This window comes from Pseudophryne corroboree, unplaced genomic scaffold (genome assembly GCF_028390025.1).
Source record: "Pseudophryne corroboree isolate aPseCor3 unplaced genomic scaffold, aPseCor3.hap2 scaffold_1006, whole genome shotgun sequence".
NCBI classification, from domain to species: domain Eukaryota; kingdom Metazoa; phylum Chordata; class Amphibia; order Anura; family Myobatrachidae; genus Pseudophryne; species Pseudophryne corroboree.
This window is the reverse complement of record NW_026967633.1, coordinates 87,261-98,399: the sequence shown is the minus strand read 5'-3', so window position 1 is coordinate 98,399 and position 11,139 is coordinate 87,261. Positions and strand designations below refer to the sequence as shown.

Here is an 11,139-nt window from a genome sequence, read left to right as displayed (position 1 = left end):
GTTCTTAATGTGACCCCAGCATCCTCTAGGACGTATGAGAAAACAAATAACGCACACACGAGGAGGAGAGAACTAAGGAAGCTATAAGGAGAAGAGGGGAGGGAGGGGGGGTTGAAAGGTAAGGTAGTAAAGGCATATTGGATAAACTACAACCTTATACATATTCATTAATGTACCAGTAGTTAGAAGTAGAAGAGCTCTAACAGAAACCACAAAGCTTATCTAAAGCCACACCACACTGGATATGCCCAATCTCATTTGATTTTTGAAGCAAAGCAGTATTGGACTTTGTTAATACATGGATGGGAGACTGCTTGGTAGTATCAGATTCTTTAGGTGTTTTTAAACTACCAACACCATTTTCTTGGTACATTTAATTTTTACATGTATTCTTTTATGTACCAGAAGTTAGAAGTAGAAGAGCTGTAACAGAAACCACCAGCTCATCTACAGCCACAGCACACTGGATTTACCCAATCTCTCCTGATCATGGAAGCTGAGCAGTGTTGGTCCTGGTTTTAGTACTTGGATGGGAGACCACAAGGAAATACCAGGAGCTGTGTGTATTTTTACAATACTAACACCGTTCTCTTGATGCATTCCATTTTGAAACATTGGGGCAGATCTATTAAGCCTGGTGAACTGATAAAGTGCAAGGTGATAAAGTACCAGCCAGTCAGCTCCTAACTGTCATTTTTCAAACCCAGCCTGTGACATGGCAATTAGGAGCTGATTGGCTGGTACTTTATCACCATGCAAATTATCATTTCACCAGGTTTAATAAATCGGCTGCTTACTCATTTATGTACGAGTAGTTAGAAGTAGAAGAACTCTAACAGAAACCACTAAGCTCATCTACAGCCACACCACACTGTATATGCCCAATATCACCTGATTTTAGGCCTGGTTTGTTCTTGGATGTGAGACCACCTGGGAATACCAGGTGCTGTAGGTAGTTTTATACTACCAACACCGTTCTCTTGATGCATTCCATTTTGAAACATTGGGGCAGATCTATTAAGCCTGGTGAACTGATAAACTGCAAGGTGATAAAGTACCAGCCAGTCAGCTCCTAACTGTCATTTTTCAAACCCAGCCTGTGACATGGCAATTAGGAGCGGATTGGCTGGTACTTTATCACCATGCAAATTATCATTTCACCAGGTTTAATAAATCGGCGGCTTACTCATTTATGTACGAGTAGTTAGAAGTAGAAGAACTCTAACAGAAACCCCTAAGCTCATCTACAGCCACACCACACTGTATATGCCTCTTCTTACATTCCGCTGCACTTATTGTGGGGTAGCCGCAATCCCTTCTGCTGTACGGTTCCACATTACATTGTTTCTTGTCACTTCCTGTTGATGCAGTAAGGAAACATCCAGGAATTACAGCAGCTTAGTTTTTTTTTTTTTTTAACTGGGGCAATTTAGCTAGATCACAGGGCAATTTAGCTCCTTTGGTCCTTTTTTAGGACCAGTAAATCAGACAGTTGAGCAAACTGAAAAACAGCTAACAGGAAATTTCCACTTAAATGGTATTTTCTAATCTTATCTGACCATGACTAAGAATAAAGGATACACAAGATAAACTCTTAGAGCCATGGACCTTATCCATGTTTAAGCTCCATCAAATCTGTAATCAATAGCACTACATGCTCCCACTTTACCACTGTACTATATACTCTACCTGTGTTTTTAAGGTAAAAACACCATTTAACCCCAGTGACACTTGAATTAAAGCAGCAGCCTCTGGAATAGCATTCCTTAGCATTAATCCCAGGAAATCTGCAATCTTCACGCTCTTTGATAGCCATGCTACATTGCTGTTTACTTGGATGGAGCAGAGAGCACAACATCAGGACATAGGAAATATTACAATGCATGATAAGAAAGGTGTGAGCTCTACAGCAAGGCCTCTAACCCTTTGCCAGTGCCAAATACATAGGGCTTAACTCAGATCTGATCACAGCAGCAAATTTATTAGCTAAAACCATGTACACTGCAGGGGGGGGGGGGGTGTATAATATGTGCAGAGAGAGTTAGATTTTGGTGCGGTGTGTTCAAACTGAAATCTAAATTGCAGTGTAAAAACAAAACAGCCAGTATTTACCCTGCACACAAACAATATAACCCACCTAAATCTCTCTGCAAATGTTATATCTGCCCCCCCCCCCCCATCCCTGCAGTGCACATGGTTTTGCCCACTAGCTAACAAATTTGCTGCATCTGGGAATTACAGCAGCTTAATATTTCTTTTTACAGAAGGTTCAGCAAATTAAATTATTTAGTGAAATACTGTAATCATAACAGTTACAGGGATATTGTAGGTAGATTTATTGTCAGTGGATAAATGTAAAAATTAAACCCTTAGGCATAGTTCCAAAATGCTGTCATTGCAATCCAGATTTTAAGGATATCATGCTTGAGCACAGGTGACTTAATTAGAACTTCGGTCAATGTGAATTAACCATTGGACTCAACCATGGTTATCCTTAAAACCCAGGGGTCTATTTAAGATCGATCTTAATCGATGTTGGGCTTCCAGGTTGAAAAAAACACACACATTTGTTTTCACATTAAACAGACTGCCACATGAGAAAGCAGCAAGGATGCAGTGGCGTTAATGTTTCCTGGTGTCAACTTGTATTATTTCAGTAGACATTGAAATGAGGCTGCATCTTGCTGCCTTTCCAATGAAGCAAGTTTAATTTAGTAATAGGTGAAAAACCATCCTTACAAAGGTGTTAATCAGAGACTTGGCTTTGTGGACACTTTTCAGAGAACAAATTTGTTAGCATAAAAATAAAGCCAGAAAATGAAGAGCTGTTTAATCACTCGATTGGATTTTTCTGCCAGCATATTTTTTTTCTCTGCAACCCACTGCTAAATTGTGCTTCCTAGCTGTTTTTTATAAAATCACTGAATCAAATCTAACTCTGATTACATCAGAGAAGGCCATGTACCCTACACCATAAGAGGAGGTTTGAAATTTTGACTTGTCTACTTAAATATCACCAAAATCTGATCACAAGGTTAATTACGTCCCTGGGTGGGATTGAACCACCAACCTTTTGGTTAATAGCCAAACACACTAACCGATTGCGCCACAGAGACACTTTGCAAAAGTCCATACTGACAAAGGCTAATAAGCATTCATCTAAAACGTTTCCTAGAAAAACTTTAAAAAGTCAATAATCTGGAGAGTTTTTGTAAGATGTTTCTTCCATCAACCAACGAAGAAACACATTGGTACTTTCCCATGATGAGTGAGTGCTTCAGGATCTCTTGCACTTACATGTGCAGCAGAGTACTGCAATGGAAGCATGCTGGGCCCATAACCCAGAGGTAGGCAGATTGAAACTATCCTCTGCTATATGCATTTTTTTTGTTAATTAAAGTAATCCAAAACTGGGATTGATATTTTGTCTCTTTTATTTTTACTTAAAGTACAATAACTTTTACCATTTTAATTTGTTTTAATAGTATATTGACAGTATTATTTTCTTTCAAAAATCCACTTCATTTTCTTTACCCTATTATTAAAATGGTAATTGAAGAAGAGGAATTGTTGCTTTGACTGCAGCATTCCCGGGGTTAACTGGTGTTTCTTCAAGTCACAAGGTATGGAGCTGCTGTATAGTTACTCGCAAGTCAGTAGTTGTATGATGCTCACACCTGTTAAGCTGGATACACACAGAATGCCCTACACAGGGGGTGAAATGAGCGCCACCCCCACCCCCCGTACGTTCAGCACACATCACGCTGTGCTGAGCGGGGGGAGAGATGTGTGCTGAGCAGTTCGCTCAGCACACATCTCTCCCCAAAATCGGGCCGTGAATACGGACCTTTAAACTGGATCCACACTTAGATTATCTGTCCAATTTTTTTTTCTAGTTGAAACAAAATTATGCTAATATGTGGCAGCAAATTACAATTGACCATTTGTTCACAAACACTGGAAAACATCCAAAAATGGTCATTTAGATAAATTGGTTAAATCCATTTCATTTAGCTAATTTATCCAAACTACCTTTATTGTATCTTTGTGGGTGAATGATGTGTGGGTCAGTGTTGAGGGTGGTGGAGGAGATGGTTAATAGGCACAGCAGGGTGTGGACAGTCAAATAGTGTGCTTAGAGGTTCAGAGTCATTGTATGAGACTCTGGCAACAGTGACTTGATGAGTCTGGTGTCCATAGGGTGGGACGCATTAACCTTTTTATGCTATTGAAATAGTTCTCCTCCTGACCGACGCAGTTCCTTGCTCCGAGGTTGGTGTATTGTCCTGTTGCAGCGCCTCTCCACTGTGGTCACAGTGAGCTGTGTGGTGTTGCTGGCGCATGCCAATCTCCCCCCAACCTCCCTCTTGCATTTCAGACCTACGTACGCATGATGGGATCTTGTATGATATGCGCGTGTGCTGTAGAGATGAAAGTGGGGGTGAGGAGGCAGATCGTGAGATGGGGAAACTTTGTGGACTGTTAGCGAAGGGGAGCACTGGGCAATCTGAGTTGCAAAGAGGGCAGCAGAAGAGGTTATTGCATGTGCACTGGTGACAGGTCCATCCTTGGTGGCCAGCCTCAGTGGCAAAGGGGTACATGAGCTAGTGTCCCTTGGCCAGCCATGTACCATGGCCACCTCCCTACCTCCTATATATTCTCCCTGATCTGTCACTTTGTTACGGTCTGCTGCTGGCACTGGTGTATCGTCCTGCAGTTGCCGTCTCCGCCCATTGCTGTGACTTCCCCCAGAGTTAGCCACACAGAGTGACAGATCTGGGAAAATATATAGGAGATCATTACTTTCACTTGCAGCCTACCTTATTTTTTGCAGCCTAGCATGCTCCTGACCCCTTCTCTCACTAATACTTATACAACATTCATGAACTCATCTTAAGGTTTCTTTATTATTCAGTCACACTGTCTTGGATCCAAACCATTTCCTGTGGCATTGCAGTCAAACAATTGAGCTATTTACCCTTGCATAGAAAGGTATAATCTAAGCTAGAGAATTATATTTGGAGCTCACCTTGTACTTTGTGAAGAAATAATCAGCTTTGTGGCTGAGCAGATATATGGAGTGTGTGGCTGCACACTGCATTGATATGCTGAGTTGCAATGCTAATAATTTTTTTTTTTGCAAAGTACCAATAGCTTCATTGTGAAGGTGGAAAGAAGGGTGTTACGGCATGGAATGTACAAACTGCGAGACCCTGCTGGTAGCGCCTTTGTCTATTTAGTAGGAAGGGCACGTAACAGCCGGGGGGCAATGGAGGAAGCCCCTTTAGGGCTGGAGCCCGGCGGCAACTGACTCCGTTGTCTCTGGCAGTTCCGCCCCTGGACTAGAGGAATGGTCAAGAACATGGCAACATTTAATGCCAAAAAATGCAAAATCATACACGTCTCAAAAATGCAAAGGCTAACTATAATATTAAGGGCATTATAATGGCAAGAGGAAAGCTATCTAAGTATTACTATTTCAGGTAAGCAATGTAACAAAGCAATAGGAAAGGCAAGTCAGATGCTTGTTTGCATAGGTTAAAGAACCAGTAGCAGAAAAAAGTAATACAGGTTGAGTATCCCATATCCAAATATTCCGAAATACGGAATATTCCGAAATACGGACTTTTTTGAGTGAGACTGAGATAGTGAAACCTTTGTGTTTTGATGGCTCAGTGTACACAAACTTTGTTTAATACTCAAAGTTATTAAAAATATTGTATTAAATGAACTTCAGACTGTGTATAAGGTGTATATGAAACATAAATGAATTCTGTGAATGTACACACACTTTGTTTAATGCACAAAGTTATAAAAAATATTGGCTAAAATGACCTTCAGGCTGTGTGTATAAGGTGTATATGAAACATAAATGCCTTCTGTGTTTAGATTTAGGTCCCATCACCATAATATCTCGTTATGGTATGCAATTATTCCAAAATACAGAAAAATCCGATATCCAAAATTCCTCTGGTCCCAAGCATTTTGGATAAGGGATACTCAACCTGTAATGCCACTGTATAGGTCCTTGGTACAGCCACATTTAGAATCCTGTGTTCAGTTCCAGAAGCCATATCTCCAGAAGGCTGTAAATACATTAGGGCAACTAAAATTGTGCATGGCCTACATCACAAAACTTACCTGGAAATACTAAAAAATGTTGATGTGTATAGTTTGGAGAAGGGAAGAGGGAACATACAGTAATAGAAACATTTAAATATATAGAGAGGAATGTAATAGGGTGTGAGAATCAGAAAGTGAGAGATTTTGTGTTTTTTCCTGTTGTTGTTTTTTTTTTTTTGTTTGATTGTTTGTTTTTAAAGTGGCAATCCTTTACATGGCAAAACCAGGTTGATATTTGCCATGTAAAGGATTGCCACCGTGGGCATGTGTAGAAGGGGCACTGCTACTGTTGGCATTATGTGTGTAAGCTGCACTGATATGGTGGTTATGTGTATAAAGGGCACTGCGACTGTGGGTATTATTATTATTATTATTACATGCGGTGTAATGACAATAAGATAGTGCTACTGTGTGGCGTATTTTGATTTGGGGTGCTATTGTGTGGCCATGCCCCTTCCTTGTGATACCACACCTTCTTTTTTTAAGGAGCGCACTGTCCTTTTATTAAGTATTGGAGAGAGGGCCCAAATTAATAGTTTGCAGGGAGGCGCCAAACACCCTAGCACTGGCCCTTTGGTAGGGGACAGGATTTGCTTCTGCTTGTGCACATATGTTATGATTGCCAGCCAACAGCACTGGTTTTGCCTATAACACTAACTATAAATATTTTGAATTGGTCCTGGACCACCAATCCAAGGCACCCCTGCAAGTGTCCTGAGGCACCCCAGGGTGCAGTTTGAGAACCACTGGTCTAGTGAGTACCCAGGATAATTATTGTAGCTGGTCTGCGGGTAACAGCTCTCAGATCCACTTCTAGAAAAAAATGCAGCAATGTAATTTGAGTGACAAACTGCAGAGATGAACCCTTTCTGTGACTGCTGCACAGGGATCACACAAACTCTATTCATAGGGCTGACTTCACTTAGGGGAGATGTTCTCACCCCGCAAAGAAGTGCGAGTATATACCGCACTTACGGTACCATTGGATTTACAGATATTTTCTTGCAATACACTATGGGGGTCATTCTGAGTTGATTGCTCGCTAGCAGTTTTTAGCAGCCATGCAAACGCATTGTCGCTGCCCACTGGAGAGTGTATATTCACTTTGGAGAAGTGCGAACACTTGAGCAGCAGAGCGCCTGCAAAATCGTTTCAAAATAAGACCAGCACTGTAGTTACACTTCGTGTGCGTTGATTCTAACAACCGAGGGACGGCTTTTGATGTCACACACCCATCCAGCGAATGCCCAGCCACGTCTGCATTTCTTCTGCCACGCCTGCATTTTTCCAAGCACTCCCTGAAAACGGTCAGTTGCCACCCAGAAATGCCCTCTTTCTGTCAATCTCCTTGTGGCCTGTTCTGTGATTGGAATAATCGCTAGAACTAGTGCAAAACCACAATGGACTTTGTACCCGTACGATGCGCATGCACATTACGGAGCATGCGCATGCACAGATTAGCCATTTTTTTTCAACTGATTGCTACGCAGCGAACAACGGCAGCATGCGATCAACTCGGAATGACCCCCTATATACATAGAAACATGGATTTTTTACTGCAGGAATTATGGTTAGTTTAGGGGTATCGGTTAGGGTCAACAGAGGTGTAGCTAGGGGTCCAAGCGCCCCTGGCAAAGTAAGGGACTGGCGCCCCCCCTTTCGATAAAGCATTGCAGTCCATTGGCGGTTACCATGTTGGAGCCACAGCAACTGACCCCCTCCCCCACACGCTGCCCTACATCATCGGCTGGGATTCACTGTTGGTGTGAAGCCACTGGGAACAGTCTGGTAGCATTAGCAGCAGTCTGTGTCATAGATAGGGAAGGCAGAAGGTTAACTAGCTAATAGCAGTCTGTTGGCAGCAGAGGCTGGGCGGGGGGCTGAGAATGAGCCAACGCTGATCAATGTCCAGTCTGCTTAGACAAAAATATTTTGTGATCAGGGCTGGTTCTAGACCAAAGGAGCCAATGGCAAAAATTTCCTTTGGCACCCCCCCCCCCCCCCCCCCCACACACATACACACACACCAAAAAAGAACATATCCCAGTTTAACATAACGCTATGTGGTGCAAGGTGTGGAGCTGGTTACTTGTATCAGACCTCTGACATTTGCCTTTTCACCCATATTGCATACTTTTTCTTGCAGGTTGTGTCTTAATTCAAGAAGTGTTCTAAGTACTTCAGCTTAGTATCTTTACTGACCCCTCTTTACCCCACACTACATAACTGACCCCTCTATACCCTACACTACATCACTGACCTTTCTATAACCATCACTGCATTACTGACCCCTCTATACAGTACACTGACCTCTATATACCTGCTAGTACATCCCTGATGCCTATATTCTAGAGATGAGCGGGTTCGGTTTCTTTGAATCCGAACCCGCACGAACTTCACTTTTTTTTTCACGGGTCCGAGCGACTCGGATCTTCCCGCCTTGCTCGGTTAACCCGAGCGCGCCCGAACGTCATCATGACGCTGTCGGATTCTCGCGAGACTCGGATTCTATATAAGGAGCCGCGCGTCGCCGCCATTTTCACACGTGCATTGAGATTGATAGGGAGAGGACGTGGCTGGCGTCCTCTCCATTTAGATTAGATTTAGAAGAGAGAGAGAGAGAGAGATTGCTGTGATACTGTAGATTAGAAGAGAGTGCAGAGTGCAGACAGAGTTTAGTGACTGACGACCACAGTGACCAGTGACCACCAGAGACAGTGCAGTTGTTTGTTTTATTTAATATATCCGTTCTCTGCCTGAAAAAAATGATACACAGTCACACAGTGACTCAGTCTGTGTGCACTGCTCAGCCCAGTGTGCTGCACATCAATGTATTGTATATAAAGCTTATAATTGTGGGGGAGACTGGGGAGCACTGCAGGTTGTTATAGCAGGAGCCAGGAGTACATGATAAATAATATTATATTAAAATTAAACAGTGCACACTTTTGCTGCAGGAGTGCCACTGCCAGTGTGACTAGTGGTGACCAGTGCCTGACCACCAGTATATTAGTAGTATTGTATACTATCTCTTTATCAACCAGTCTATATTAGCAGCAGACACAGTACAGTGCGGTAGTTCACGGCTGTGGCTACCTCTGTGTCGGCACTCGGCAGGCAGTCCGTCCATCCATAATTGTATTATATACCACCTAACCGTGGTTTTTTTTTTCTTTCTTTATACCGTCGTCATAGTCATACTAGTTGTTACGAGTATACTACTATCTCTTTATCAACCAGTGTACAGTGCGGTAGTTCACGGCTGTGGCTACCTCTGTGTCGGAACTCGGCAGGCAGTCCGTCCATCCATAATTGTATTATAATATATACCACCTAACCGTGGTTTTTTTTTCGTTCTTTATACCGTCGTCATACTAGTTGTTACGAGTATACTACTATCTCTTTATCAACCAGTGTACAGTGCGGTAGTTCACGGCTGTGGCTACCTCTGTGTCGGAACTCGGCAGGCAGTCCGTCCATCCATAATTGTATTATAATATATACCACCTAACCGTGGTTTTTTTTTCGTTCTTTATACCGTCGTCATACTAGTTGTTACGAGTATACTACTATCTCTTTATCAACCAGTGTACAGTGCGGTAGTTCACGGCTGTGGCTACCTCTGTGTCGGCACTCGGCAGGCAGTCCGTCCAACCATAATTGTATTATATACCACCTAACCGTGGTTTTTTTTTCATTCTTTATACCGTCGTCATACTAGTTGTTACGAGTATACTACTATCTCTTTATCAACCAGTGTACAGTGCGGTAGTTCACGGCTGTGGCTACCTCTGTGTCGGCACTCGGCAGGCAGTCCGTCCAACCATAATTGTATTATATACCACCTAACCGTGGTTTTTTTTTCATTCTTTATACCGTCGTCATACTAGTTGTTACGAGTATACTACTATCTCTTTATCAACCAGTGTACAGTGCGGTAGTTCACGGCTGTGGCTACCTCTGTGTCGGCACTCGGCAGCCCGTCCATAATTGTATATACCAGTGACCTAACCGTGGTTTTTTTTTCTTTCTTTATACATACATACTAGTTACGAGTATACTATCTCTTTATCAACCAGTCTATATATTAGCAGCAGACACAGTACAGTGCGGTAGTTCACGGCTGTGGCTACCTCTGTGTCGGCACTCCGCAGCCCGTCCATAATTGTATATACCAGTGACCTAACCGTGGTTTTTTTTTCTTTCTTTATACATACATACTAGTTACAAGTATACTATCTCTTTATCAACCAGTCTATATATTAGCAGCAGACACAGTACAGTGCGGTAGTTCACGGCTGTGGCTACCTCTGTGTCGGCACTCGGCAGCCCGTCCATAATTGTATATACCAGTGACCTAACCGTGGTTTTTTTTTCTTTCTTTATACATACATACTAGTTACGAGTATACTATCTCTTTATCAACCAGTCTATATATTAGCAGCAGACACAGTACAGTGCGGTAGTTCACGGCTGTGGCTACCTCTGTGTCGGCACTCGGCAGCCCGTCCATAATTGTATATACCAGTGACCTAACCGTGGTTTTTTTTTCTTTCTTTATACATACATACTAGTTACGAGTATACTATCTCTTTATCAACCAGTCTATATATTAGCAGCAGACACAGTACAGTGCGGTAGTTCACGGCTGTGGCTACCTCTGTGTCGGCACTCGGCAGCCCGTCCATAATTGTATATACCACCTAACCGTGGTTTTTTTTTCTTTCTTTATACATACATACTAGTTACGAGTATACTATCTCTTTATCAACCAGTCTATATATTAGCAGCAGACACAGTACAGTGCGGTAGTTCACGGCTGTGGCTACCTCTGTGTCGGCACTCGGCAGCCCGTCCATAATTGTATATACCAGTGACCTAACCGTGGTTTTTTTTTCTTTCTTTATACATACATACTAGTTACGAGTATACTATCTCTTTATCAACCAGTCTATATATTAGCAGCAGACACAGTACAGTGCGGTAGTTCACGGCTGTGGCTACCTCTGTGTCGGC

The 11,139-nt window shown here is 42.5% G+C and overlaps 1 non-coding gene across 1 annotated transcript; it reads right to left on the bottom strand.

Annotated features, from left to right (window-relative positions):
• Positions 1 to 3,042: 3,042 nt before the first annotated feature.
• TRNAN-AUU (transfer RNA asparagine (anticodon AUU)) lies at positions 3,043 to 3,116 on the bottom strand. The gene has a single exon. It is a non-coding gene; the product is annotated as a tRNA-Asn (tRNA).
• Positions 3,117 to 11,139: the final 8,023 nt, after the last annotated feature.